The following is a 27,019-nucleotide window of genomic DNA, read 5'->3' as shown; positions in this document are numbered from 1 at the left end:
GCCCAACAGAAGGAAGAGTGAAGCATAATTTCCCATGAATCAGAAGAAACCAGTAAGTTGGGTTGATAGAAATAACTGAAACTTTCTAGCTTTTTAACATTTAATTTATTAATTATAAATTTTTAATTAGAGCATGGTATACATGTGGAAGTCATAGGACAACTTGTAGGGATCTGTTCTCTCCTCCCACTGTGTGGACCCCAAGGACAGAATTCGGGTCATTAGGCTTGGTGGGAAATGTCATTCCCCATTGAAGCAAATGTCATTGCCCACTGAACTACTTCATCAGCCCCACTTGCCAAGTTTTTCTCTTTTGTTTGTGAGACTAGTCTTTAATGACTGACCCGTCTCTCTGGCCCCAACTTCCTAATTTTTACAAATATTCTTGACTAAGGTCCCGATGCCCTAGTTTCTTTGCAGGAAGCAGTTCCAGAAGAATGTACTGACTGTTTGGGATCATTTGTTTATTTTTTCTCCCCAATTAATTTTGATGCTTATCTCCTATACACTGAGTGAAACTTACAAATCAAATTAAGAGAGTGAAAGTGAACTGTTATGTCCAACCCTTCTCTTCCAGTAGTCTGGAGAAGGAGCTTGTCTACGTGCAGAGTCTGCCAAACATTTACATTTACTTCTGGAACACCAGGTACTCACTGGATGCTAAGGAAGCATCCTTTGACCTTCCTGTCCTTTGAATGTCAAATAAGGAAGACATAACTGCCTTGAGATGATTACATTGTCAACGGGGGAAATGACAAGTTATTCTTGTCAGCTACATAAGTAGCACAAAGCAGCGTACAAATCGTGTCCACTTAAACTTACTTAATACACAGTGACTTGCTTGATCCTGCATTTCTGTGGCATCTGATCCAGGACACAATATATAGACACATTTCATTTTTAAAACAGACCATAGAGTGGGAGGAAGGCTACCAGAGTCTGGGGCATTGAGACCACTGACAGTGCTAATTATTTTAGTACACAGCTACCAGTACCACAAATAACTAGTCCTGGTCCATGCCTTCCCTCCCCTCCCCTCCATACTCTGCTCTCTCCTTTCCTTTTGTTTCATTTCCTTTACTCTTCATTACTTCTTTTCTTCAACTTTGATAACTTTTGGTTTTTGCCTTTAAAGCAATAAGTTAACTATATGCTGCATTTATATACCCATAGATTTCACAAAATACACAATTCTGTTGAGTAACCCTTCAAAAGACCAAGCTAGTGTTGGGTGCAAGTTGGCTCAGTACTGGGAATTGCCTAAACATCTGAGACCATTCTAGAAACATAGGCTCTCTAAGCATTTTCTAGGATTCAAGGACTTGAATCAGTCAAGGAGTTCAAGACAACTGAGGCCTGTTGAAGTGGACCACGAATCTCCACTAGAGGGCAGAAGCCACCAGATCTGGAAGTCAAAGTCTGCCCTCTGGTGGCATTATGTCCATAGACTTGAGGGTCGCTGAGTAGTAGTACATTGTGAACCCTTTAGGGTCCAAACTGAATTGGCAATATTTGCATATAAACTCAACTTTCCATTCACTCTTAGTTCTCTTCTGTGGAACAGTATATTAAACAGAAATGCACTGAAGCACTCAAGATAATTAAACCAACTAGAGAAGTTGGGAGACAAATGACACACTATATGGGAACTTCCACTCAGCTTGATTTCCTGTTACTAAGTTGCTTTTTTATCCCATCAGAACATAGTGTAATTGTTTTCATAGCTAATGAATATTTCTGAGAAAAAACTTTCTAAATAACAGTCATCAATAGACTTCTGTAAACAAAATTGTGAGAGCACAATTTTAATAGTTCATTGCCCTGAAACATTTCCTTCAAGTTCTTGTAGACTAGCTTAAGAAGAAAAGCACCAGGGAGTTTGAAAGACCATCTAAATCAGAGGAAGTTTTACCCTCACCCCTCCCTATTAAGATCTCTGTTTTCTTACTATGGAGACACCAAGAAACCGCCTGTCACAGACACCTCCTCTGTATGCTGAAGCCAAACGGGTAACATTTTGGTGAGGCATCGAGGTCAGGATATACAATTCCTGGGAGATAAACACTATCACTTGCAAAGTATTTTCATTAAATATCAAAACAGCCTCTCTTGAACAAAGACTAAAACAGAAGTGGGGGAAAGTCCATTAAGTACAGAGATTAACAGGAAATCTGATAGAGAGATGCATGCAAAATTAGGAATAAAGAGGTACAGTGACTGCCGCTGCATCTTAATACACAAAAACAGAATTTCTGAGTAAAAGAGGAACATAACGTGTGTGGATATATAGTGTAGATAGACTAGACCAAAATAAAAACAAATTTCATACATGACTGGAATGGAAAGCTCATCTATAGAGTAAGATCTGTGTCCAATATGTAGAAATACTGATTTAGTTGATGGCTAGAGTCTATTTACTGGAAACAAACCAACCCAAAAGTTTTGGACAGGGTTAAAATCCTCACTACATCTCTAAGTAATCATGTAATTGAGTAGTTTACTTATCCTCTTTGTGCTTCCATAGACTTATGTTTAAAATGAAACTAAAATCAACCATATACTCTTAACATTAAGGTTAAATCAAATAAAGGGGAGAATAGTTGTAATATTACATACTCAACAAATTCTATTTTTTTAAGATTTTGTTTTTCTATTTTGTGCTTCTGTGTATTGTTGCTGGAGATTTCTTCTTGTCCCACTCTATTAATTATAAAACTGTTGGGCGATTATTAGCACTTCATATTGGCTAGCTCTGTCTTAATTATTAACTCATTTCTATTAATCTATATATTTCCACATGGTCTTGGCCTACCGGAGAAGGGTCCAGACCTGTTACTCCTTTTGGCAGTCTCCTTCTGCCTACCTTTCCCAGAATTCTCATCATCTCCTAGTCCTGTCTATCTTCATGCCTCCATTGGCCAAACAGTGTTTTATTCATAAACTAATAAGAGAAACATATATACAGAAGAATATCCCCCACCAATGTGTTATGCCTGTAAATGTGTCTGTGCACCATTTGAATGTCTGCTGCCTGCAATTGGTAGAGGAGGGCATCAGAGCCTTAGAGCTGGAGTTACAGACAATTGTGAGCTACATTGTGGATGCTGGGAACCAAACATGAGTCCTCTACAAGAGCAACAAGTGTTTTGTAACCACTGAATCATTTCTCCAGCTACCATCAAATGCTATCTATTGCTACTATCATCAGATCATTATATATAATCACTTTAATGATAAACTGTTATATCCTCATTCCCAATATATCCTGATTCCTTACACCTATACTAAATTATTCAATAAAATTTTACATTTCATACTTATTTCATCACATTCTTAATTAAGCCTAGAAATTGAAATGATATTAGAAGCTCTATTAATCTAATACTATGAGATTATATAATATTACTAACCCAATAAAGCCAAGCTAAAGGCTCAGTTACAAAAATAACAATGAACATTTGAAGTGCAGGTGATTACAAGATTAAATTGAGGAAACAAAACCACCTCACTAAGCAGCATATACACCTTTGGCTGACAAATTATACCTGTACTAATTAGATGACAAAAACACCCTGAAAGGTCTGCACAAGTTCAAGCTGGAGCAGGTTCCAGTACTGAGATAGGGAAGTAGACACCTGATGTGACCCCTAACCAAGAAGTCTTCTGCAGTTTGTACCCACTTCTAAAGGAAGTAACAGTTCTCGACAATGGAGTCTCATAGGGCATGTTAACCACAGTTCAGTGTAGGCCTCCATGCCCAGGAGTCAACACAAAATGAGCTCAATGGTGGTTTTGTAGACCTTTTGTCTCATATTGCTTTGTTTGGGATTTTTGTTGTTGTTGTTGTTTTTGTTTTACTTTATTTATTTATTTATCTGAGAGAGAAAGGGCATGGAGCAGTGGGCAGGGAGGTGAGGAGGAGTTGTCAGGAAATGGGGGAGGGGAAGTGTGAACAGAATATGTCATATAAAAATATGTTCTTAAAAAGTGCCCTAAAAATACATCATTCAAAGACCAAAACTTTATTTGCTTGCAGCTCCTCTTATACTAATGTGAATTCTCTGTTGGGTTATCTGGCTTAACATTTGTAATTGTTGTTCTTTAACATGATTTCATGTTTTCGCCTTTTAATAATTGCACAATACTCTACTGGTTGTGATAGTAACCTTTTCAGGATTACTTTATTACTATATAAAATAGTAGAAAGACAAATAACTATGAATCTTTTATTTTGCTCATCAGAGGGCAGGCAGAGTTGTGAAGTTCATTAGAGTTTTGTAAGAATGTAGCATTACCAATAATTCTGGATACCTTGATATGAAGAAGTTCCAATTTACAGAAACTGTTTTTGAAGCCAGCCTATTCCAACAGCCCCAGTTGTACCCACAAGGCAACATTAAACTTTCACTCAACTCTAGGTAAATAGTCTGGCTTCATGTTGTAACCAAACCAAAGATGTTCTGTTTACATAGTCCATCTCTCCAACTGTCGATCGAGGCTTGGAGAGCAGCTTTGTTTAGATGTGGCTTTAAAAGTCAGAATTTTCTGCAAAAGCAGAAAGTAAAACTTACTGCTTTTTTTTCAGATAAATACATACATAATACATAACACACACATACATATATGCACAAATGCATGTTCTTTCTCTCTGTAAATAAACCCAAATACTATTTTCATTATTGAGGTGGCTTGATGTTACCTAAGCAAAAAAGTATATTTTAAGCCTTTAGTGTATTGGAACCATTCTTCACAGTCTTTTGTTTCCCTCAAAACAATTTAAATTGGAAATTCCCGCCATTTTGTTTCCGGAATGATCCCTAGAAATTGTGAGCACCATGCTTCCAGTCCTCACATACTTCATAGCCAGGGTGAGCAGAAAGGGAAGCAAAGGCCCACCTCTGCCTTGGAGAAAGACAGGAGATTTGCTTTTCAGCCAACTGTGGCAATTGGGAACGGGACGGGGATTTTTAAAGATAAGCTGGGAATTTCGAGTTTTATGCGAGATGTCTTACTTGGAAATACTTTCACTGGAGCAAATAAAAAAACAACACCGTGGAACTGGACAGAGCTCTGTTACAGAGCAGACCTGGTCCCACAGCTGCCAACTGACTATGCCAACCTCCTAATTTTACAACTGAGAAAACAGCCTTGAAGCCCTGGCAGGCTGTTACACACACCAATCCAATGTTTCTACATGACATTAAATACTTGAAGCAAAATACCTATGGTTGCTAGACAGCCCTCTTGTTTCCACGTTCAACAAAAATCTGTGGCCCAGGAAATGGAGGCTTCTGGAAGCACACAGAAGTGTGCTGTGACGGAGGACTGTCCACCGCAGCGCTCAGACAGATAGGCTGCCCTGTCCGCGTGTGTCTGATACAAGCCTGGCTCAGTCGAGAACCACCCCAGATGGCAGTCTGCGCCCCACTCCTCTGTCGTCTCTCTTACTGTTCCACACAGAAACTTACTTTGCTCCTTCATTTTCCACCCTATAAAAGACACTGCTGTGCGTACGTATTTTCAGTGAGGTGCTACCTTCATGTGTGTGAATACAGCATGGAATCTATGGTGTTTGGACATCTGTGCCTGTAAACATCTGTGAAAATGTCATCTAGTACCTGAAGTTTGGCCAGAATGATGCCACATTGATTTATTGCCCCTTGTTATATAACTGATAAAAAAGATTACACTTGAAATATCTTACTGAGTGCCAGAAATATTTGGTTTGGGGTGTTTTTTGTTTGTTCGTTTTTTGTCAAGTGTCTCTAAGGTGTACTCCCCAAACAAGAAATTACCAAAATGTTCATGTGATTAGGATACACATGGTTTCAATACTAGCTTGTTTCCTAAGTTCATTCTTCTGACTACGTAGATTTGAATGAAGAGTTCCGTGGGGTAAGGATGGATTGGATGAGCGGTCACACTGCTTGCCAATCTAGCATGCATAAAACTTCTTTAACACATTGGTTGAATTTTTTTCTGCTTTGTTAAAAAAATATAGCTTAACTCAGGAGCAATTTTAAAATTCCATTAAAGAACAACATGTATATTTTGGTTAGCTTCTTGGAAGCTGAAAGAAGGCAGCTCATAGTTTTATGCATGGTATCTTCGATAGGAATAACTAGACTCTGCAAAAGTGCTGACTTCTAGGAAAATTGTATTTATATAAAGAGCAGGTTTTTATTCTCTATCCAGAGTTTTCATAGAAAAATAGACAACATAGCTGAAAAAAATGGTCATCTGTGGCTGTGAACTTTCTTGCAGCTGACTCAGAAGATGCCATGTTGAAACTGTTGATGAGCCGGGCAGTGGAAGTGCATATCTTTAATCCTAGCACTAGGGAGGCAAGCGGGTCTCTGTGAGTTCAAGAGCAGCCTTGTCTACAGAGCGAGTTCCAGGACAGGAAGACTGTTACATAGAGAAACCTTGTCTTGGAAAACAAACAAAACCTTGTTTGTTTGCTTTGCTGAGGAGTGTCAATGTGATGTGAAGGAGTGTTGGCCCTTTGGAAGGCAGTGGGAGCTGCTTTGTGAGCCAAGACCAGGCCAAGAGGGCCCTGTGAGGGAGAGCTAAATACGGTGACTAGCCCTCTCCTCCTCTCCTGAACAGAAAGTTTTGTCTACGAGTTTTAGTTGTAAGTAAGCATGCATTATGTTGCAGGGATCGAACAGCATCTATGACAGAATACTCTAAACTATGGTAAGGACACAGCCAGGATTGTGATCAAAGCATCCTAAGTACCACTTGACATTTTCACCTCAGACACGGTGTTTTGTCCTCTCCAGAAGTACAATGTCAATCATTTACACCCTCCAAGTCTCTTCTTAAAATGCTCAGGCTTTCATCTAGGTTCTCAAATGGAATCCAGTTACAACAATAGCCATTTAAAGTCCTTGTGCAGTAATTCCATTACTCCCGTCATTGATGGCTTTGTTTTCCTTTTTGTTGATTCCAGTTTCCTGCTTCTTTGCTTGCCTGGCAGTTTTCTGATGAGTGTTAAACGGTGAATTGACTTCACTGGGAATCGGACATTCCTCTAAGATAAAGTAGTAACACCTTGGGTTTGTTCTACGAGGCATTTGTGATACTGACAGTTTAACTCTTTGGGGCCTAGTTTTTAGATTTTGCCAGGTGTAATTACTGCAGTGCTAAGTATAGGAGTGTCTTTCTATGGACAACAGCTGCTGTCCGCATCAGTCAGAAAGGGACATCTCACCATTCATGGGCATCTGGTGACACACTGGGAAGGAAAACGAAAATGATCTCTGGATCTTATTTCCTCAAGCCATTTTAGGCACGTACTCATCCACATGCAAGGAAACACAAAATGGCCTCTGCAGATCTGAAGGTCTGCTTTCTGTACACTGTCCCTCTCTGAGATCCTCTTGTGGACTCAAGCCTCTTTGGCTTTTCTTAACTCAATATCTTTAATTTAGGAAGACTTTTTGCCTGGATTTGCCTTCCCAGGCCAGGACTGGCCATCCTTAAAATGCAGACAGACAGAAAACTTGAGAAATCTTAGGGGGTCTCTTTATTTGCTTCCCAGGGATCCCTCAGGATTGTGGTTCTCTGTCACAAAGCTCTTGAAAACCACAGTTTTACCGGTGTGTCCAGGTGTTACCTTGTTTCTGCTATGGCTGTAACTCTGGTCCCTGTTACTCCACTTTGTCTAGAAGAAGTTGTCAGAGCAAACCCTAACCCTGCTTTTTGGTCTGGGAAGAACCTCTAAGCCTTGTACTCATTTCCCACATTTGCAGTAGGGTAATACTGCAGAGATTCGACAATGCAAGTCTATATGGGAAATATTTCATAGTCTGTATGATTATGCAAATAAATAACTATTCATAGTGAATTTTTTCAAAAAGGATTATGGAACTGGAAGATGATCCATTTAGTGCAGAGACTACTATTTATAGTGGTTTACGTGAGAAGTGTCCCCCCATAGTCTCAGATACTTGAACACTTAGTCCACAGTTGGTGGCAGAGTGTGCTGGAGGATGCTCATCACTGGGGGGAGGCTATGAGATTAAAAAGCCTCTCTACTTCAGCATGCTGTCTCTATTTCATGCTTGCATTTGAATGTGTAAGCTCTCAGCTTTCTTTCCCTAAAGCCATGCCTGATGATTGCTGCCATGCCTTTCTACCATGATGTACTGTTAACTCTAAAACCATAAACCAAATAAACTCTTCCTAACATTGCCGTTGGTCACAGTGTTTTGTCACAGTGGCAGAAAAGTAACCAGTACATCACACAAGGACATGCATTTGGACCCATAGCACCACGTAGTAGCTGGTGTGGTGGTGGGCTTCTACATCCCTAGCGCTGGGAGCACTGACCATCCAGTCTAGCCAAGTTGCTGATCTCCAGGCTCAGTGGAAGACCCTGTCTCAAAAATGCAGTTGGAGAGCTACTAAGAGAGATCTCTTACCTCCACCTGAACATGCACACACATAACAATGTGCACGAGCACACCTGCACACACACACACACACACACACACACACACAGCTACACACAAAGGACTACATTCACAGAATCTTTTTTCTCCTTGGCAGGGTCACATGAGGTCTTTTCTCCTGTTCAAGCTGAACCCATTTCTTTGGGGTTTTTTGCCCTCTTGTTCTTCACCATGACACCTGCTGCTTACAGGCCAGTCAATAACTTGCCTCCATCCAGAACCCACAGTCCATTAAATTTATGTGAACTATCTTAGAGAGGTAGTTTGAACCACAAGATATGGTTCAAACAACAGTCTATGTAGTTTTGCAGCAATAAAAATATTTTCCCATTTATACCCCAATTTAAGTAGATAATGATTTTCAATAATCTAAGTGGAAATATGCATAGAACTATTAACTGAGGACCTAAGTGTTGTTGTAGCACCCATGAAAGGTAGGTAGCAACTACATGCAACTTCAACTGTAGGCTATCTGTCACCCTCTTTCTGGCTTCCAGGGACACATGCACTCGTGTGTGTGTGTGTGTGTGTGTGTGTGTACATAAAAATAATTTCAAATATAATATGTTAAAGTGCTCGCCACATGTCATCAGACAAATTTTGCCTAGTGTCTTTTATAGTCTCTAAACTAGAATTCAAGAGTAATTTTAGCAATTTCTACACATCCCAAATGATTCTGCAGCCAAAAAAAGAAAACTAATTCACAGTGCAGTAATTTATCCTACCAAATACATTAAAGCAGTTAAGTGTTTCTTGGTTTTCTTTTTCGTTTGGGCCTGTGGTTGGTGGCATATAAGTTAATAATTTTCCTCACTGAAATGTGATACAATACCTATTTTACACTACCCCAAACACCTCTTCTAGAGCCTCTCACTCTATCATTCAAATAATGTTAGTGTATACTTGGACATGGTATCAGTAGACAGTGTTATTAGTTATTAACACAATGTTCACTTATGAAAAAACATGCTGCCAACAGCGGCAGCTAAAAAATATCAGCAAGAGCTTTGGTGCTATATATTTGGTGGTTTGTAGCTTGGGAGAGAAGTGGTTGGAAGCTGTGGTAGTTTGAGTATAATTGGCTCTCAAAAGCTCATAGGGAACGGCACTATTGGGAGGTATGCCCTTGTTGGAGGAAGTGTGTCACTGTAGGGATGGGCTTTAAGGTCTCAAATGCTCAAGATATGCCCAGTGACACAGTTCACTTCCTTTTGCCTGTGGATCAAGATACAGAACTCTAAGCTCCTTCTCCAGAACCATGTCTACCTGCATGGTGGTGGCATGTCCTGCCATGATGAAAATGGCAGAACTGAAACTATAAGCCACCCCAATTAAATGTTTTCCTTTATAAGAGTTGCCATGTTCATGATGCCTCTTCACAGCAATAGAAACCTTAACTCAGACACAAATTATTGGAGTAAGTCCCAGATTTGGGTACCGGCTATGACACTATTTAACAATGTGTACAATGGGCTCAGCGACTGTCAAAAAATAGACACAATAAGAGAAGTCAGACTACACATTTTAAAAACTGTTGTTGGATTTAAAAAAAATAAAGTGAAGCAATGGACACATTGCCTTGTTATCGGAGAATGTCCACTTAAAAATGTTCAATGTTTTATTTTCTGATTCTTCCTGTTTTCATTTATAAGGTGGCATCATAATATATTGTCAAAAACACGGTGACTTCAAAGCATGGAGAGTTACAGACAAGATCAATCCTCTGCACCAGCTGCTCGGCCAACTATTATTCTTCTACCATATTCATGTTTAAAACTGGGACAGAGGTTGAGAGAATTTTAGAGATGAATCATTCCTGGACTGATAACATTTTAATCTTTAGTTTTCGTTTTTAAGTAAGAAGACTGTAACATTTAAATTCTTTTAGATATCACTTTTTTCTGAATTAGATGAAGACTTACATTTGTGACTCTACCAGACAAAATATTGGACAGAAAATAAAAATCAGCTGGAGAGATGGTTTATCAGTTAAGAGCACTGGCTGCTCATCCGGAGAACCCAGGTTCAATCCCCAATATCCACATGGCAGTTCGCAACTGTCTGTAACTCCAGTTCAGGGGATCTGACTCCCCCACACAGACATACATGCAACTAAAACACCAATGCACATAAAATAAAAATAAATCATTTTTTTTAAAGAGAAGTAAGAATCACCCAGACACAAACCATTTTTGGGACAGTTGGCAGAGTAAAGAGTGAGGTTAAAAATCTGTTCAAATTCAATGAACTGAAACGAAAAGAACTATTAGCCCTGTCCTAACCCTTCCACTATTCCATAGGTTGTTACTGAGAGTTGTAATTCTCTCAAATGCTGTTGTTTTTGCTTTCTGGGATTTTCTTTTGAGGAGGGGGGGCCGTTCAGACAAGAAACCCAAGCGATGTAATTCAAAACATCTTATTTTGGATGGAATGGTAGTTCAATTACAGCCATTCTCTTAGTTACCTGGTCATCCCTGAGCTGCTGGGACTCACAATTAGACCTGCCTTATTTTGCATTGAGGAGAAGCAAGGCTTAATTCACAGGAGAAGGGCTAGCCTTCAGCAGTTTTATTCAGAGGAGGAGGGCTAGCCTTCAGCAGTTGTTTTATGAGCAATGTTGAAGGACACACTGGAGTTAGTCAGGAGTAGCACCCAGGCCCTGGCAGAGAAGTTCAGAAAAATTTGAACAAGCCTGTCGTGTTTTTGTTTGAGAAAGGAGGAAACTCCTGTGAGGTTATGTAGTGTGTACTCTCAAATGATCCACTTCCAAACATGGCTGCCTTTTGCATTCTCACTAACAGGAGTGATACTGGGAAGCCAATCTGTACCCACTTATCAATGACGGACTATGACTTGAGTACTTAATGGCCTTGATTCTGTCAAAAATATTCTTCAGGGCTCATATTTCAGTTTAGAAGCCACACACCAACAGGACAAAACTGATTCCCACATCTTTTTGTCCCTTCAGGAGAAGATCATCTCTAGAGCAGCCTGAAGTTCTGTGAGACTCCTTAAGCCTGATCCCATTGGGAGGTTGAGGGAGAAGGTATTAATGAGTGGCTTTAGATATGGGAGTCAGAGCTGGGGCCAGAAAGCTGTGAGACCGTGGACCCTGCTGAACGCCCTTCTTAACGTAGATAATCTGGCTCTCTGAGCACAGTTTGGTTCAATTTACTGGAACAGAATTTTTTTTTACCTTACACTTTGGTTCAATTTACTGGAACAGAATTTTTTTTTTTACCTTACACTGCTGTACAGTGATTAAGTGTACAAGGTGACCTAGTTTTTAAGAAAGTTCTAGGCTCTGGGAATGTGCTGCATACCCATAATTCCTGTAGGAGGGCAGAGAGTTCTAAGTCAGCCTGACCCATATAAAAAGGGTCTGTTTCAAAAGTAAAATAATAAAAAGTTAAGAATATGTCCATATTAGTTGTTTGAAATTTGTCCACATAATACTTTCCAAGGCTCAGAGATGTGTGTACATCAAATAAAACAAATTATCCTTTATAAGAGATCAGCAAAATCGTAGTTTTTTTAATTAAATACCATTTTAGCGGGAAGAATATATGTCATGAAATAGGCTTTTAAATGGTATAATTTTCTACTAAAATGTATCCTAATAATCACATTTAATTATTGGTTTAGGACTATTTAAAAGGTACTTACTTGACAAAAACATTAAGGAAATTTTTCTTTGAAAAGTAGTACTAATGGAATTAGTTCTCTCATTATCAGAAATCACACTATTTTCAAAATGTCTTAGACCTCAGAACACCGAAGCCTTGAACTGTTATTACCCCTGTCAATTAAGGGAGTTTCACTTTTCTTAGCATTTTCTACAATTGAGGAATTCTCCAGCCCAGGTCTGTATGGCAGCAGGCTCTCAGGAGACCACCACATATGTGTTTTCTCCTCTGGCCCATTTGCTGGAAATAGTAACAAAGACCTTTACTTAAGCTGTAGAAAATCAAATTAACAAGAACGATGTTGTTAATCTTCATGTTCTTGTTTCCATCCCTTAAACACAGACTGCTAAATGCATTTGCTCCGTAGCCCTCATTAGAAGTCTTGAATGATGGCAGAGCAAGGGAGGCATGAAGATCATGAAAACAAAACCAATTAAAAAATAAACAATACCAGAGTTGTTTGTTCTTACTCAAATTATCGATATAATTTCAAAGTGAGTAGATTTGATTTGTTCTCATTAAATATATTTGTTCCTTTTTATATGGGGATGGATGGGCACATACACATAATACAAATGTATATGTTTTCAATTTTCTTATTAAGCTTGAAGATTAAATAATCAAAATGGAGTAAAAAGTCCATGAAAATATTTTGAATTTGGTGATATCCCGGGACTTAAGCACACTGTGTCTGAGAATACAGATTTCTCACTAAATGTGATTGATTGGCAACGCCTTAACTCTTTAGTGATTGAGGAATTGTATTTTCAGCCCCAGAAGCAGAACTAAAGTACACACTGTAAGCAAAGTATATATGAAGTATACCAAAGCACAAATACTGAAGTTAGGTGTCCAGAGAGAATGACTTTAACCAACTGGGTTCCTAATAGAGCCCAGATCAGTGAGGACAGAGTTGTGGCCCTGGTTTCTACGTAAAATCCTTAATTGGCAGAATGAATGATTCATTGTACGTCAAAACTGCCTTTCCTAGGTCCATTCTAAATGTGTCTGTAGTTCCTGTCAATTCATGTTTTTCAGACCGTCACTTGTCATACACTGTGCCTGGCATTTCTAAGCCTATAAATGTTCCCTCATGGGATGAGGAGTCTCTGCCTGAAGCAATCTTCCCCCAAATGTCCACATAGTTCTTTCCTGGTCAATGGTTTCTCTGAATATCACTTTAAAACTGAAGCAACCTCTGCCCACTGCTCCCACAAACCTATTATATTTTACTCAATTGACTTTTCTCTCCATCCACTGTGATTTGTATGGCATTTAAAATTTTTCTTTTACTGTGCATGTGCTTGTGTGTAGTGCAGGTGTATATGTGTGTGCATGCGTGAGTGTGTGCCTGTGTGTGTGTGTGTGTGTGTGTGTGTGTGTGTGTTCCTCCTTCACTCTCCATCCTGTTTTTTTGAGGCAGGGTGTCTCACGGATCCTGGAGCTCACCATTTTGGTTGGGCAGACAGGCCTACAAGCCCCAGTGATTCTCCTGTCCCTCCCCACCCACCACACCCCACTTTTCTGTGGGTTCTGGGAACCCAAACTCAGGTCCGCATGCTTACACAGAAGGTACTTTTCCAAATGAGCCATCATCCTAGACCCAGGTCCTGGAACTGTCATCTATGTTCACACCTTTGTGCTCCATGCTAACTGGCATGCAGGTGTTCAAAAGTACTGAGTGGTTGAATGGCAGAATCTACTTCAAAGTACACGCCTGAATCAGGACACCATGTGTGTTCTGTCATCCTCATGAAGGACTCAAAATGCCCAGACATTTATTTGATATTCCAACTTTGTAGTTAGAGGAAAGAAACTTTACAGTTACCTCATACCTGCTCGGTGACTATCTCCTACCATCAGAGTTGAAAACTGAAATACCACAGGGATTTAGACAGTTAACCCATGGAGCATGAGCACCAAGGACAGTGTGGTCTGTGACAAGCAGAAGAATCAACAGACGGTCCCACTGGAACTGCCCCACTAAAAGGAATTCAGTTTTGACCAAAGAATTTATATCAGACCTTTGTAAATGAAGCCTGTCTATCTTCAAAGGCTGTCTTCAACCGCCAATGGCCTAATAGGCCCAAGATGACATTTGTGAAGCCATACTGCTTTTTTTTTTTACTTCTTCTCAGTATACACTACAGTCTAAGTATATGTGTGACTCTGCATCAAGACAACAATACTCAACTATTCAAATCTGATCATGTACCCGGGCGTTGGTAGCACACGCCTTTAATCCCAGCACTCGGGAGGCAGAGGCAGGCAGATCTCTGTGAGTTCGAGACCAGCCTGGACTACCAAGTGAGTTCCAGGACAGCCTTCAAAGCCACAGAGAAACCCTGTCTCGAAAAACCAAAAACAAAAAAAAATCTGATCATGTTTGCTTCCCAACTAAATGACAGCTTCTTGTAAGAGGTGCAACCCCTCTTGGATCTTCATCATGACATTACTGTAAACCTAACTTATTTGCAACCTTTCATTAATAGCATCTTCTTTAACCAATGTAAAATAACATGTCCATGGGCAGAATTCTACTAGGTTACCATCAATAAACTGTGAATATTACATAATTTATCCTATAAAGCAAATTACATTTTAGTTTACTTAAACACACACACACACACACACACACACACACACAGAGGCTAAAAATTTTCCCCATTGGAAATATTCTGGAATTTGTATTTTGAAAGTCTAAGGTTGTTCCAGGCTTCTATTACTTGTGCTGTGGTTGAAAAGTGACACTATTAAATGTTAATTGGAATACTGGCAGATGTGACATCCCTTTCTTAAAGATAGGCTGACAGCCGACTTCAACAGCAAAGGCAAATTTGTTTGTAATGTTTGGTCTTGTGCAACTGTGTTATTCCGGGAAATAAATGTAACTGCATTGCTGGGCATAATGACTAGAATGCGTCTGAGACTGACATTTTGTTAATGGAACATGTGAAAACAGAATTAACAAGAACTTTAAGAACATATTACACCAGAGATTCATTGTATTCATTAAAAATCAAATCAAATCACTACTATATGTAATATGTGTAAGTCAAGTAAAACTAGAGATGTTTAAAACAGAAGTGTTTGGTAACTGATTTTGTTTGGCTCACCAAATCCTTTATTTAAAAAATCTATAAGATTTAAGTTAAAACAAATGAAACACATTTCTCACTGGAAGAAAATTGAGACCTTACAGAAAGAAAGATGACAAAGATGTAGGTAAACAAGCTAACTGTCACATCCACGTGTTAGTCCTTAGCTCAAGAGGTGACATATGTACCTAGTCACAATGTTTAAAGAAATTGAGAATATAAAAACTAATATATTAAACATTCAAGTATAAAAACTAATAGGAAACACATAAAAAGGCCTGTGATAGCTGCATCCCAGACAATGGGAACTAACGAAATTTGAATATCAAAGTATTTTTAAATTCCAAGTTAAAAAAGAGCATAAAACTTCCCTCTAACTGTCAATGAATGTTCACGGCATTGTCTAAAACTCTGTTTATTGCAACCTGTCAAATAAAACTGTCTGTGAGAACTGGAACTTTCTGTCTGTGTCATCCATCAACTTCACGTCTATTAAACACTTGAGATGCTCAGTAGTAGTTGAGAAACTCAACTTCTCTTTTCTGTAGTCAGATTAATTTATATTTAAATTTCAGTGCCCACATGTGGCTAATGGCTGTTATATTAGACAGTGCATGCCCACAGAGTTTTGTGTCACTAACCCCAGTTTTTTTTTTATTCTTTTAAATGCACTTTTCAGGCTTCCCTACTTGTAAAAGTTGGTTTTAACATAAACACTTTGGACCTGTAAAACAAACTCTAAAATGCTGTTTACACATTTCAATCAATAAGAGATCAGAGTTCCTTAGTTGTAAGTTGGTGAAAAAAAATTAAAGGGATATGACCACATTCACAAGGTCCACCTGTAAACAAACACCTTCTGTATTTTATCATAGTGCCTACAGCTGGAAACGGGGCCTTTGGCAGGAAACCAGGGCAACATTGCTAGTTAGGAAGATTGGTAAACTATCGGCTTTTTAGAAAGAAGAATGCTGGTTGTTTTTTTTTTTACCTAAACTAAAATGTTTAAAAGAAATGTATAATGTATCTTCTGTGTTTGGTATTCTTAAGCAAGGTGTCATAGTTATTTGAGATTTCTTGCAAATGTCAATGTCGGGAATGGGATGTCTTTGGACATGTTGGGAAGCGGGTTAGGATCAAGAGTAGAAGAACCTCTTCTGGAAGGAACACTCTGGATTGGCTGCCTGGCTTCTCCCACCTGAGGCTGATGGGAAATGATAGAGAATGAGCTCCTTCCTCTCAGAGTCTCTTAGTCAGGGTTTCTATCACCATGCCGAAAGCAGCTTCAGGAGGAGAGGGCTTCTTTCATCTTACAGTTTGTAGTCAGCCCATCATCTTGGGGAGTCAAGGCAGGGACTCAAGGCAGGAACCTGGAGGCAGGAACTGATGCGGAGGCCGAGGAAGGAAGCTGCATACTGGCTGCTCATCATAACTTGCTTAGTCTGCTTTTTAATAGAACCCAGGATCACCAGCCCAGGACACTGCCCACAATGGACTGGATCATCCCACAAAACTAATTGAGAAAATGCCCTATAGTCTTGCCTACAGGTCAATGTTATGGAGGCATTTTCTCAATTAATAGCCCTCTTCCCAAGTTTAAGTCTAGGTTTAAGTCAAGTAGACAAAAAACCAACCAGCACAAGAACTCTTAAAAATGCATCATGCCCCTGGGCCTGGGGTTACAGTCCTATAAGTTTTAGCACTTGGGAGGGAAGTTGACAAAGAACAATCACAAACACAAGGCTTGCCTGGGTGTCTTGGTAATACTCAATACTCAGTCTCAGAAAAGCAGGTTTTTTGTTGTTCTTGTTGTTTTGTTTTAAAAAAGGTTGGGATGTGACTCAGTGGCACATCATGTATAAGGGCCTGGGTTCAATCCCCAGTACTGAAAAAACTTGTGTCTTGTCTTACTATCTTCCGAATTGGAAGAAGAATTAGATATAGTTTATTGTACGTGTTTCCAAAGCTGACTTATTAAATTTCATAATATGCATGGTTCAGACTCCTAAGTTTAGTTTATCTGCACACACACACACACACACACACACACACACACACACACACATGCACACAGACACACACACTCCAAAGATACACAGTGACAACTCAGTAGAATGTGACTATTTTTATCTTCAAGATTAAAGTAGTCCTAAATAGATTCCTCACACCACCACTCTGGGGTGCCTTCCAGAAAGTCACCTATGTGCCAGTGAGAAAAAGAACAAAGTCACTTGTAACATTTATGTACCTACCTAGCACACATCTAATCCCTCTAAATAGAGAAAGGAAGCTGCTGAAGTCTCCTTTCCCTACTAGTTAAGACCCCCTTCATAAGAAGGACCTGCAAAACCGTCTCAGACCACTGTGCTACTCTCCTAGGGACCAATGTCCTATCCCGTGACTCCATGTCTCTCACAGGGCATTCAGGACCTCCCTCCCTGACTAATATTACCCTGCATTGCCATCAGAGCAGGGGAGAGGTTTGCGAGGGGAGACTCTGAGATATACTGGCATTCTGACAGTGAGCAGGTCTAATTTTAAGGTCTTGGTCTTTAGACTCCTGACAGTGAGTGAACGCATACCCAAACTGGAAGCTGATTGGACCACAATCATTTCCTGACTAGCCTTTTAAAACCCCTTGCACAAGGAGAATACAGCACCAGGGCACCCATCAAAGGCTGGAGCAGGCCCTTTGCCAAGGGTTTGCAGATATCTCTCATGGTTTTCCATCAGTCCACAAATGAATGGTTACTATGATAGTGTATATATTTAAAGTTACAGAAAATGCATTCTTAAGCCATGTATCAAGAAAACAGAGTAAAGGTGGAATTTTACTCTTCCCTGTTTATCCCACCATAGATTATTAGGGAAAACTACTGAAGAATACAAAGTTGTAGATATGAGACCCTTACCTGGTGATGACTTCCAGGGAGAGTTGCAGTGGTTTATCCAGAAAAAGTGCCAGCCATTTTCTACCAATCTATCCTATGTTAATTCTGGAAGAGAAAAATATTAAAAGGGTTCACAAAGGTGGTCAATTTTAATTTTTAATTAAATGATTGTTAATACTGCATGTTAAGACTGTTTGAGGAGACAATGAAGCCACTTTTTTCACACTTAGAACATATTTTCCCTAAACGGAGTTAGGCTACCTGACGATAGTTAACACCCTTCCCAGTGTCTCACGGACACCCAGGAAAGGGACCAGACTTGGTGAAACTGACTCTGAAAGCATGCTGTTGGATGCAAACTATGACAACAGATTGGGTGTTTACTTATGAATCTGCAATTAAACTTTGCAAAATATTCTCCTTTTATTATGAGGTTTATGCAAGTGTTACTATACTATATTTTGAAAATACCATTATAAAAAACTTTTTCTGTTTGTCTTTTTCATGTAAGACCTGCATGTCACATAAATGTTGCTATACAATAATGTAATTGTCTTACTCTAATCTTACCTGGGAGCTTACCTCCCAGAGATATTTTCTTCTTTATCCCTCTAGAACTCAAAGTATATATACGCGCTCACAGTTGTGTACATTCATGCTCTCTTAACTAAGATTTTCCTTCTCTGCTCATTGCTGTCTGTTCTTTTATTTAGCCTTATAGCTACACAGAACATCCTTTGTTAGCACACATGAAGCAGTGTTATTCACTGAGAATTTACTTAGCCAGCCTGTTCTTACAGCCTTAAATCTCTTTTTTTTTTCAGCTTCCCTTTTGGCTGCTACAAAATGTTTCAATGCTCATATTCATACATAGACATTTTTATACTTACTCAACATTATCGATAACACAAGTCCAAAATAGAAGTATTCAGCTAAACTGTTTGTATGTTTGTTAGCATTTTGATGGCTACTTATAAAATACCATTTATAAAGTTTGTAATAAAAGTCTGATGCCAAAAACTCTAGGTTTTCATAAAAATCTTTTTTTGTGTGTTGTTTGGCTTGGCATTTCAGTACCTATGGATGAAACTTCTAATGCTTTTCAGGAGTTTTTCTACTTTGCTTTTTTTTTTCAACTGGGACATTCATAATCTCATATTAAAGGGTGAATGTTGTTATAGAAGCTAATATTTTACATGTCATATGTGGCAAACAGCTTTAGCAGATTTGCAGTTTATCTCTGGAATTTGTTTATCATGCTGCTTATTATCTAGTCATTTATTTATTTACATTTAGGTAGCTAAATTCATCGGTAGTTTCTATTACGTATTTGGAAGATTCTACAAAGATTATTTTAAGCTGCACAGTTACTTAAAAGTACTGCATACAGATGACACAGAAAGCCCCACCTGAAAATTCTCTTGGCTATAGTGTCATAACAACTGGGGCATTATCACCATTATCAAAGAAATTTTCATAAGAAGATTTCACTTAAAATACTAAGATGATGTAAAAGCTATGGGCTTTCTGTAAGATTACACTTTAGGAAGAAAATGAAGGAAATCATCAGTTTTACAGTAGCATTTCTTCAGAGTGTTAATAGTGGTGAGCTAAGACAAGAAGTGCCGAGTGAACTACGGGGAAAGAGGCGTCCAGGGCAAACATGAAGTGGAAATATTAACGTAGTAGAGACTCACTAAGGAAATTTAGAACACATACACAAAAAGATAGAAAGAATGAATCTTGAACAATAACCCTCTGGGGCTTTTCAGATCTGTTGTAGTTTTTTATCTTTTTGTTGTTGTTGTTGTTCTGCTAAATTTTCTGGCATTAATAAAAATAAAAGAAATGACTTTACTCACAAGTCAGTGATAACAAAACTAAATTACTTTCATTAGACCATCAAGAACCTAAGTCCAGCCTTAAGAGTATTTTGACAGGAATCCACAAAGCCTTGTGCACACAGAATGGTACTTGTGATTTATGTGTTCTATGTTACTTATGAATACATTACCATTAAATGTTATTAAAATATAAGACACATACATTATGACTTTATACTTCTCTATCACACTGCTTAAAAGTGTGGCTTCCTGATCCTGTTGGCAAACCTCTTTCCTTGGCAGGTCAAATTTCAAAAAATATTTAAGAAATCAATATGTAGAAAACACTTCAGATTCTCTTCTATTACAGATAATGTGGCAGCAATTAACTGTGGTCAGTAAGTGACTAGGAACCATGATGGTGTGGTGTGCTTTACTCATGGTACAATGTGTTTTATCTAAAGTGACATCATCTGAATGGAAATCTGGTCATTAAACCAGGCTTAATGGAACATTCTCACTCAAGAAGAATTACACATAGATTCAGAATCATGAAGAAATGTAATTGAATTGAATTCCAAGAAAAATGTGAATCAAAGAGTAGAGAAAATTCTGATGATAAAATTGTAAGCACATGGCATGTGTTGAAGGAAGTACTATGGTATTTTTTAATCTGTTTGGAAGAAAAAAGAAACTAATGCACATTGTCTACACTCACAGGCTGGGCTTGATAAAGCCAGTGAAAGAGGTCTTTGATATTGCCTCCCTTGTTAGCATTGAGAAACTGCCTGCTGTGTGATTACACCTTCTATGAACCTCCCATGCCCACTGCATGGTGTGCTGGTGTCTCTGAGTTGAGTCTCGCCCCCAGTCTATCCCATAAATATTAAATTCTGTACTGCTAAAGTTGCCTCGATGCTAAAGTCCTAGATCCAAGCAGCAAATTGTGACAACTGTCCTGGTGGCAGGACATGATTCTCAAGCACGATCCAGGGGAATCTAGGCTTGATTCAGTCTTGTAGCCAGCTTCAATGATCTTCTGGAAAAACAGAAAGCACTTGGCTGGGTCTGTCTAACAAATGTCAGAAATCTGCAGACATTGGGAGGAATCTGTCAGGAACTAAAGTACTTGGAGAGTCACTGGCTTAAAAAAAACCGCCACTTACTTGCAGCCTGACCACTTTATAGCTAGAATCCACTGTAGCATTTTTAAACCATACGTTAGCTAAGAATCTATACTGAAAGCTGACCGTTAAAATGTGATTTAAGTTGGCATCTAGACATAAACCACTATGCCCGGTTCACATGGTCCTGGGAAAAAATATACATGTTAGGCAAAGACTCTACCAACCAAGTCACACTCCCAGCCCCCAGAAAGTTAATTTTTAAAAGCCTATATTACTTTTTTTCCACCATTTAAAAGAATCATCTTTGTGTACTTTTCAGACTTCTCTTGAACTCCTGATTTAATGGGGCCTCCTGCCTCAGTTTCCCAAGTAGTTACGGACTGTACGGTGTCCAGCTACATTTTTAGAAAGCTTGACTGCAGTACAAGTGCTACCCAGGCTCCTCCCTTCACATGCATATTAAGTGATGCACTGCCATACTTTTAGTAGTTCTTCCAACTGGTAGCTGAAATTTCTAGATCTCCTATTAGTGCATTTTAAGTCAAATATTATAAATAAAACATAATTGTTCTTAATGTTCTTCTTCCTTGAGAGAAATGGGTCTGGATTTCAAATTATAACTTTAAATAAATTCTTAAACCATTCGCTTTCCTCAAAAAGAAGGTTTTCGCGTGTAGGACAGACAATGTGTCAAAGAACATGGCTTTGGAATGTGGATTGCCGTGTTTAAATCTTACGTGTTATCACATTTGAGTCATATTTTTATCTCCATTATTTCTTAGTATTTTGACTGGTAACATGAAAATACATAGGGACCATGCCATAGAGGTTTCTAAGGTTAAATAAAGGACATTTACAGAATTAACACTTTATGGCATGTGATATAAGATGAATACATTTTAGCTTTATTAAAAAATATTTTATTGGGGGGAGGGGATTCTCTGTATAGCAGTGGCTATTCTGGAACTTGCTTTGTAAACCAGGCTGACATGGAACCCAGAGAACCCCTTTCATTCCTCCTGAATGCTGTGATTAAAGGCATGAGCCACCACCGCCAACTTTTAAAACATCATCTTATACAAAGGCCAAGAAAATAACAGCTAAGACCATCGTTTTAAATGGGGCCTGAGTACCAAGACTTTTCTGTCTTTAATGTGCTTGAATCACCCAGGAGTCTTGAGAAAATGCAGATTCTTATTCAGGGAGTCTGAGATTTTATATTTCCGTAAATTCTCAGGAAGCTGGTCTGTGTACAGCACCTGGGGTGACTGGATGCTTGCTTCTAATTGGAATGTGGAGAGTCTGAACGGGGAGAAAGAGCTTGATTTGCCTGGAAACATTCAAAACCACTGATGTGAGGTCTTCCTTGCATCATCTTTGATTTAGTTTTTCACCATTTTTACTCTTTCCAGGCTAATATTTCTTTCGATTGAAAACAATATTAGTGTCTATTTCCCAATGAGATCCACATTAAGCCCTTTTATTGTGGGTGATAGAGTGAAACACTAGATGCGTTGGAAAGGTAATTCCACAGTCGCACTTTCCCTCAAACACTGGGAATTTGCACGGTGCTTAATATGAGACTATGAGCGTGCACGAATGTGATCCATAGTATTAAGGAAGTCCTAGTGAGGAAGGGAAGGAGCTATTATTCATTACTGGAGAAGTGCAGGAACCGTACAGTGCAAGCCACACCAGACACCTGTCTCATCTGAACATGGGGACAGGAAGAGTGGTTTTTAAATGTCTTCTCTTTCTCAACATACCCTTAGCCTGACCATTAGCTCTGCAGGGCAAAGACCATTTTTTCACTTTGATGTATCCTCAAAGGCCAAATATCACTCTGTTCTATACAATCGCCTATGCAAGAACTGGCTACTACTGATACAGACAATTCTTCATTTTCCAAAGTAGTATATGATCTTCGGTTCATATAAAATGAGCAAATATCTAAGCAACTCAGAGAGTTAATTAGCAAGCATAGCATCTCTTTATAAGCAAGTACACTGTGACATGTATGTGTTTCCAATATTCTTGCTCTGTAGTTCATCAAGACAAATCGTTAAAGCCATTGACCTAAACCAAGACTTTTATCACTTGGTGAAGATCAAGGTACCTTCTATGTACATAAAATGAGTTAAGAAATCAGTTGGTCTAAATCAAAGGATGGTTAATCATCTGATTAAAACAAGTCGGAGCATATCCAGAACTAAGAAAGACAGGCTGCCTCTAGAAGCAGTGTGGACTCACTGTTCATTTGTTTCCCAAACTTTTATGTTGTAAATGAATTGAACATGACACACTTGAAAAACACTCTTGGGTATGGGAGTTATAACCATAGCAAGCAGAATCTAGAAACTTGTGTCTAGTTAAGACCCTTAGACGAAGCAACAAAACAAAAATTAAAATGATTCTAAAATGACCTATAAGAAAACAGTAAAACAAAGCAATCAAACTATATAGCAAACTCTGTTATAAAAGAAATTTGAAACACAACTTTATTTTTTTCACATGCAAAGGAACTTTTCTGAATATCTGCTATGAAAAGAATTAAAAATCAGCAAATATTTCCTAGCATTACAGCTATACACAACAGCAAATACCCATATGTCATTGCTATGGCTGCTCTAAATCCATATTTTGTTTTGTATTCCCATCTGATGTTAAAGTGATAACTCTAACAAAACTTTGGCAAATTTATACCACCTTCAATTTCTTTTCTGGGAGGCAAACACTGTATTTTAGAGCTTTTAATGGGTTAATAGTAGTGACTTGCCCAATCATTTGAGTATTACCTTCTGCCACTTAGGTAATACTGGTTAAATGTAACTATAGTCATCATGTCATTAAAAAGTTGATTTTCAGAACCTAAAATTCAGGGAAAAGACCAGGCACAGTGATAAATAAAGGACTAAGGGACAGGAGTCAGTGCTGGGCAGCAAAAACATGCAAACGGAACAGGAATTCCATCTCTGTCCCTAAAACAGATCTGAAAGCAAAACAGAGCCGCTGTCAGCTATCTGCCTGGGAAGGGCATAGTGAGAGAACAGAGAAGGCTCACAGCTGGTGTTCAAACTGCTTCAAAGTCCTTCACGGCTAAGGACTTCACTGGGTTTGGATTAAGTATAAGATTAAACCTTTCTTTCCTTGGCACAAGCAAAATTAGTTGTTTGTCACTGTTAATTAGTAACACAGCATCTACAGTCATAACTAGCGGCAGCCAAAGGCAGCAAAAGTAAGCTCCAAAGTATCAGGGACAATTCTTCCTCCAACTCGAGGGAGACAAACCTGAAAGGCCTATACATGTGCCCTTGTACTGACCCAAGTTACGACAGCAGACAGACTGAAGCGCAGTACGATTGACTGCCTCAGACACTGGTGGACAGGCATTTTGTAACCCTCCGGATGACCCGTCTTCCACCGGGAGGAAACCCACTCTCTTCTGAGGTGATGGGCATGAGGTCTGTTCATCTAACACCAAAGAAAAGCAGAACTAGAAACCAAGGCCTTGTGAAGGGGAAAATAAACCAACATCAACAACAAAAACATGAATAAACCAAAACGAGAAATCCAGGAAGAGAAGGAGGAAATCTGAAGAGTCAGTAATATTAAGATCTTGCAACTTAAGGTCACTGCCTAAACTTCAAGCTTTATATATTATACATTATAGGGATTGTTACCTATGATTTTGGGATCGACCGTGGAGCTATTAGGAGACTTAATATCTGTCCAGAGAAGACAAAAGGAAAGTTAGACAATTTGGAAAACTCTAAGCATGGACTAACAAGGTAACCATCATAGACTTTTATTTTGTTAGCGATCACCAAGAAGCGGAAAGGTAGTTTTTAATAACTGAAGGAGACCTTCTGGGCAGTGACCTGAGACTCGGAGTTGTTAAACAAACAAAAAGACTCTTAATATTGTGCAGCTAATTTGATGGGAGGACAAGGAGGGTTCTTGGACATTAGCAGGAAAATGGTTCTGAATGGAGCAGTGATTGTCCAAGTGGGGCCCTTACACAGCAAACACCATGGGTAGTGTCTGTTTGTTTGTTTGTTTGTTTGTTTGTGATTAAACCAAGGAGATGAAACACTAAAATAAGCCGCTTGAGTTCCTTTTGAATTCTTTTTTTTTTTCCTAATAGAAAATTTTAAGTAAGGTTAAGGCTTTTGCTAAGGGCAATAAATTCAGGGGCCCTGGAAACACATGGTGGTGACTATCAAATAAAAAATCATTTTGGGAATGAAGTACCTTGAAAAGGATAATTACTGGCAGAGGAAAACAGAAGGGGTAAGGCTGCTTGATTCCCTCTCTTCCTGGAATGACACAGGAAATTAATGTTGCCAACTTCTAAATGTGACCTCAGGGTCCACAGAGTGTCCAAACTTTCCTGTGAAAAAGTCTCCTGGGAGTCGGTGGTGGGTTTTATGCTTAATGAGGACATTAATAAACAAGGGCACAGGTAGCCAATTACTCTGCTTGACCAAAGACAAGGGGACAGCACAAGCCTTGGGGAGGATTGAGTTTTCTGGAGACCACCGTATTTTGGGGTTGTGGAGACAACAGGCTAAAGGAACGGGAAATGAGATAGAGTGGAGAGCCCTGCTCTTGGTTCAGTACTGAAAAGAGACCACTTAAACACTGAAGGGATTAGGCCTTGTCTGCCTGTTAAGGTGCAGCAACCTGTTTCTCACCGCCCGTAGAGTGGGGAATCAAAGCGCCACTGCGAACACCTGCGGTGATGGAGTTTGGCCGACCTACCGACTGAGTCTGATGACAATGACCCACACTGGTAGGGTTTGCTGGGAAAGGGTAAGCAGAGGACAATACGGGGTCATTGGTAAACAAAGAGGGGGCATTCTTAAACTCAAAGTAACACAATTTCAAATGGCTGACCTCGCGGTCACCACGGTTCAAGTCAGCTCACAGCTAAAATTCAACAGTTATTTAAAGGCACGGAGGAAAATTGGTTTGCTTGCCTCCGGTTTCTGTAGATTTATAGCCTGTACTCGAAAGAGTTCGGTCAAAACATTGTGACTCTTTTGGAACACGCTGCAAATGAGCGCCCTTTCCTCCCACCTAATCTGGAGAAGGGCGGCCAGCTCTAGTCTGCCCGCTGGCCAGGAATGTGCTCGCTCTCCTGGGTCCCCCGGGTCCTCTTCACCCAGTTCTCCCGATTCTGATGCGGTGGCAAGGAACCGATCCCAACCCGCCCCTGATCACCAACGCTGGCAGGACGCCTTAGCTAGGACTCACCGCACCCAGGAGAGCGCCAGAGCTGGGAGAGCCGCTGGGCTGGTACCGGGCTCCGCCACCCGAGTCACCCGTGGAGCAGGACTCACGCCCCGTGTCCTCTCCCACACAGCATCACCCAGTCCCTCGCAGCTGCCTGGAGATCAGCAGCGAAGCACCTCGTCATTTATAGCCTAGGGGGCGTCGCTGCTCCACAGGTTCCAACCCCCTAGGCTCTGCTTTGCTCTCCTCCCCGCCCCGCCCCAGACCCTCGGTCCAACCCTCTCCCTCTCTGGATTCTGACTGCATCTTCTCTGCTGTCACTTCTCAAATCCACGCTCATCTGGCCCTGAATCACCCAGCACAGACTGAGTGTTGAAGATGGAGGGAGGGTGGGGTAAGTCCACATAAATTGACTCCGAGATAAACGCTCCACTAAGAAACGAAAAAAAAAAAATTGAAAAACTTTTAAGGATGAACTAGGGAACTCCCTTGTCTTTGCTGTGGCTAACTCAAACTTTGACGCCCTTGTTGTGGCTCACAGATGGTAGAGATTAATTTCAGAGTTGTAAAATGAAAGAGCTGATCACCAGTTCCTCCTAGTTTACACGCGGCCCAAGCTGCACTTACTTAAAAATAAAAACAGACTGCCAAAAAAACAAATAGCACACAAATATTTGTGAACAAAAATGAACTCAATTCT

At 39.6% G+C, this 27,019-nt stretch overlaps 1 protein-coding gene across 1 annotated transcript in view; it reads right to left on the bottom strand.

Moving 5' to 3' along the window:
- Positions 1-26,496, bottom strand: part of LOC101840244 (type-1A angiotensin II receptor) — a 45,628-nt gene extending 19,132 nt beyond the window's left edge. The window contains exons 1-2 of the mRNA XM_005066426.4: positions 26,341-26,496; positions 18,156-18,239 (exon numbers count right to left, since the gene is read on the bottom strand). The gene's annotated coding sequence lies outside the window, so the exon portion shown is untranslated. The remainder of the gene's footprint in view (positions 1-18,155; positions 18,240-26,340) is intronic.
- Positions 26,497-27,019: the final 523 nt, after the last annotated feature.

The sequence above is a fragment of the Mesocricetus auratus genome, unplaced genomic scaffold, assembly GCF_017639785.1.
Source record: "Mesocricetus auratus isolate SY011 unplaced genomic scaffold, BCM_Maur_2.0 Super-Scaffold_100013, whole genome shotgun sequence".
Classification (NCBI taxonomy): domain Eukaryota; kingdom Metazoa; phylum Chordata; class Mammalia; order Rodentia; family Cricetidae; genus Mesocricetus; species Mesocricetus auratus.
This window is presented reverse-complemented; position numbering and strand designations above follow the sequence as displayed.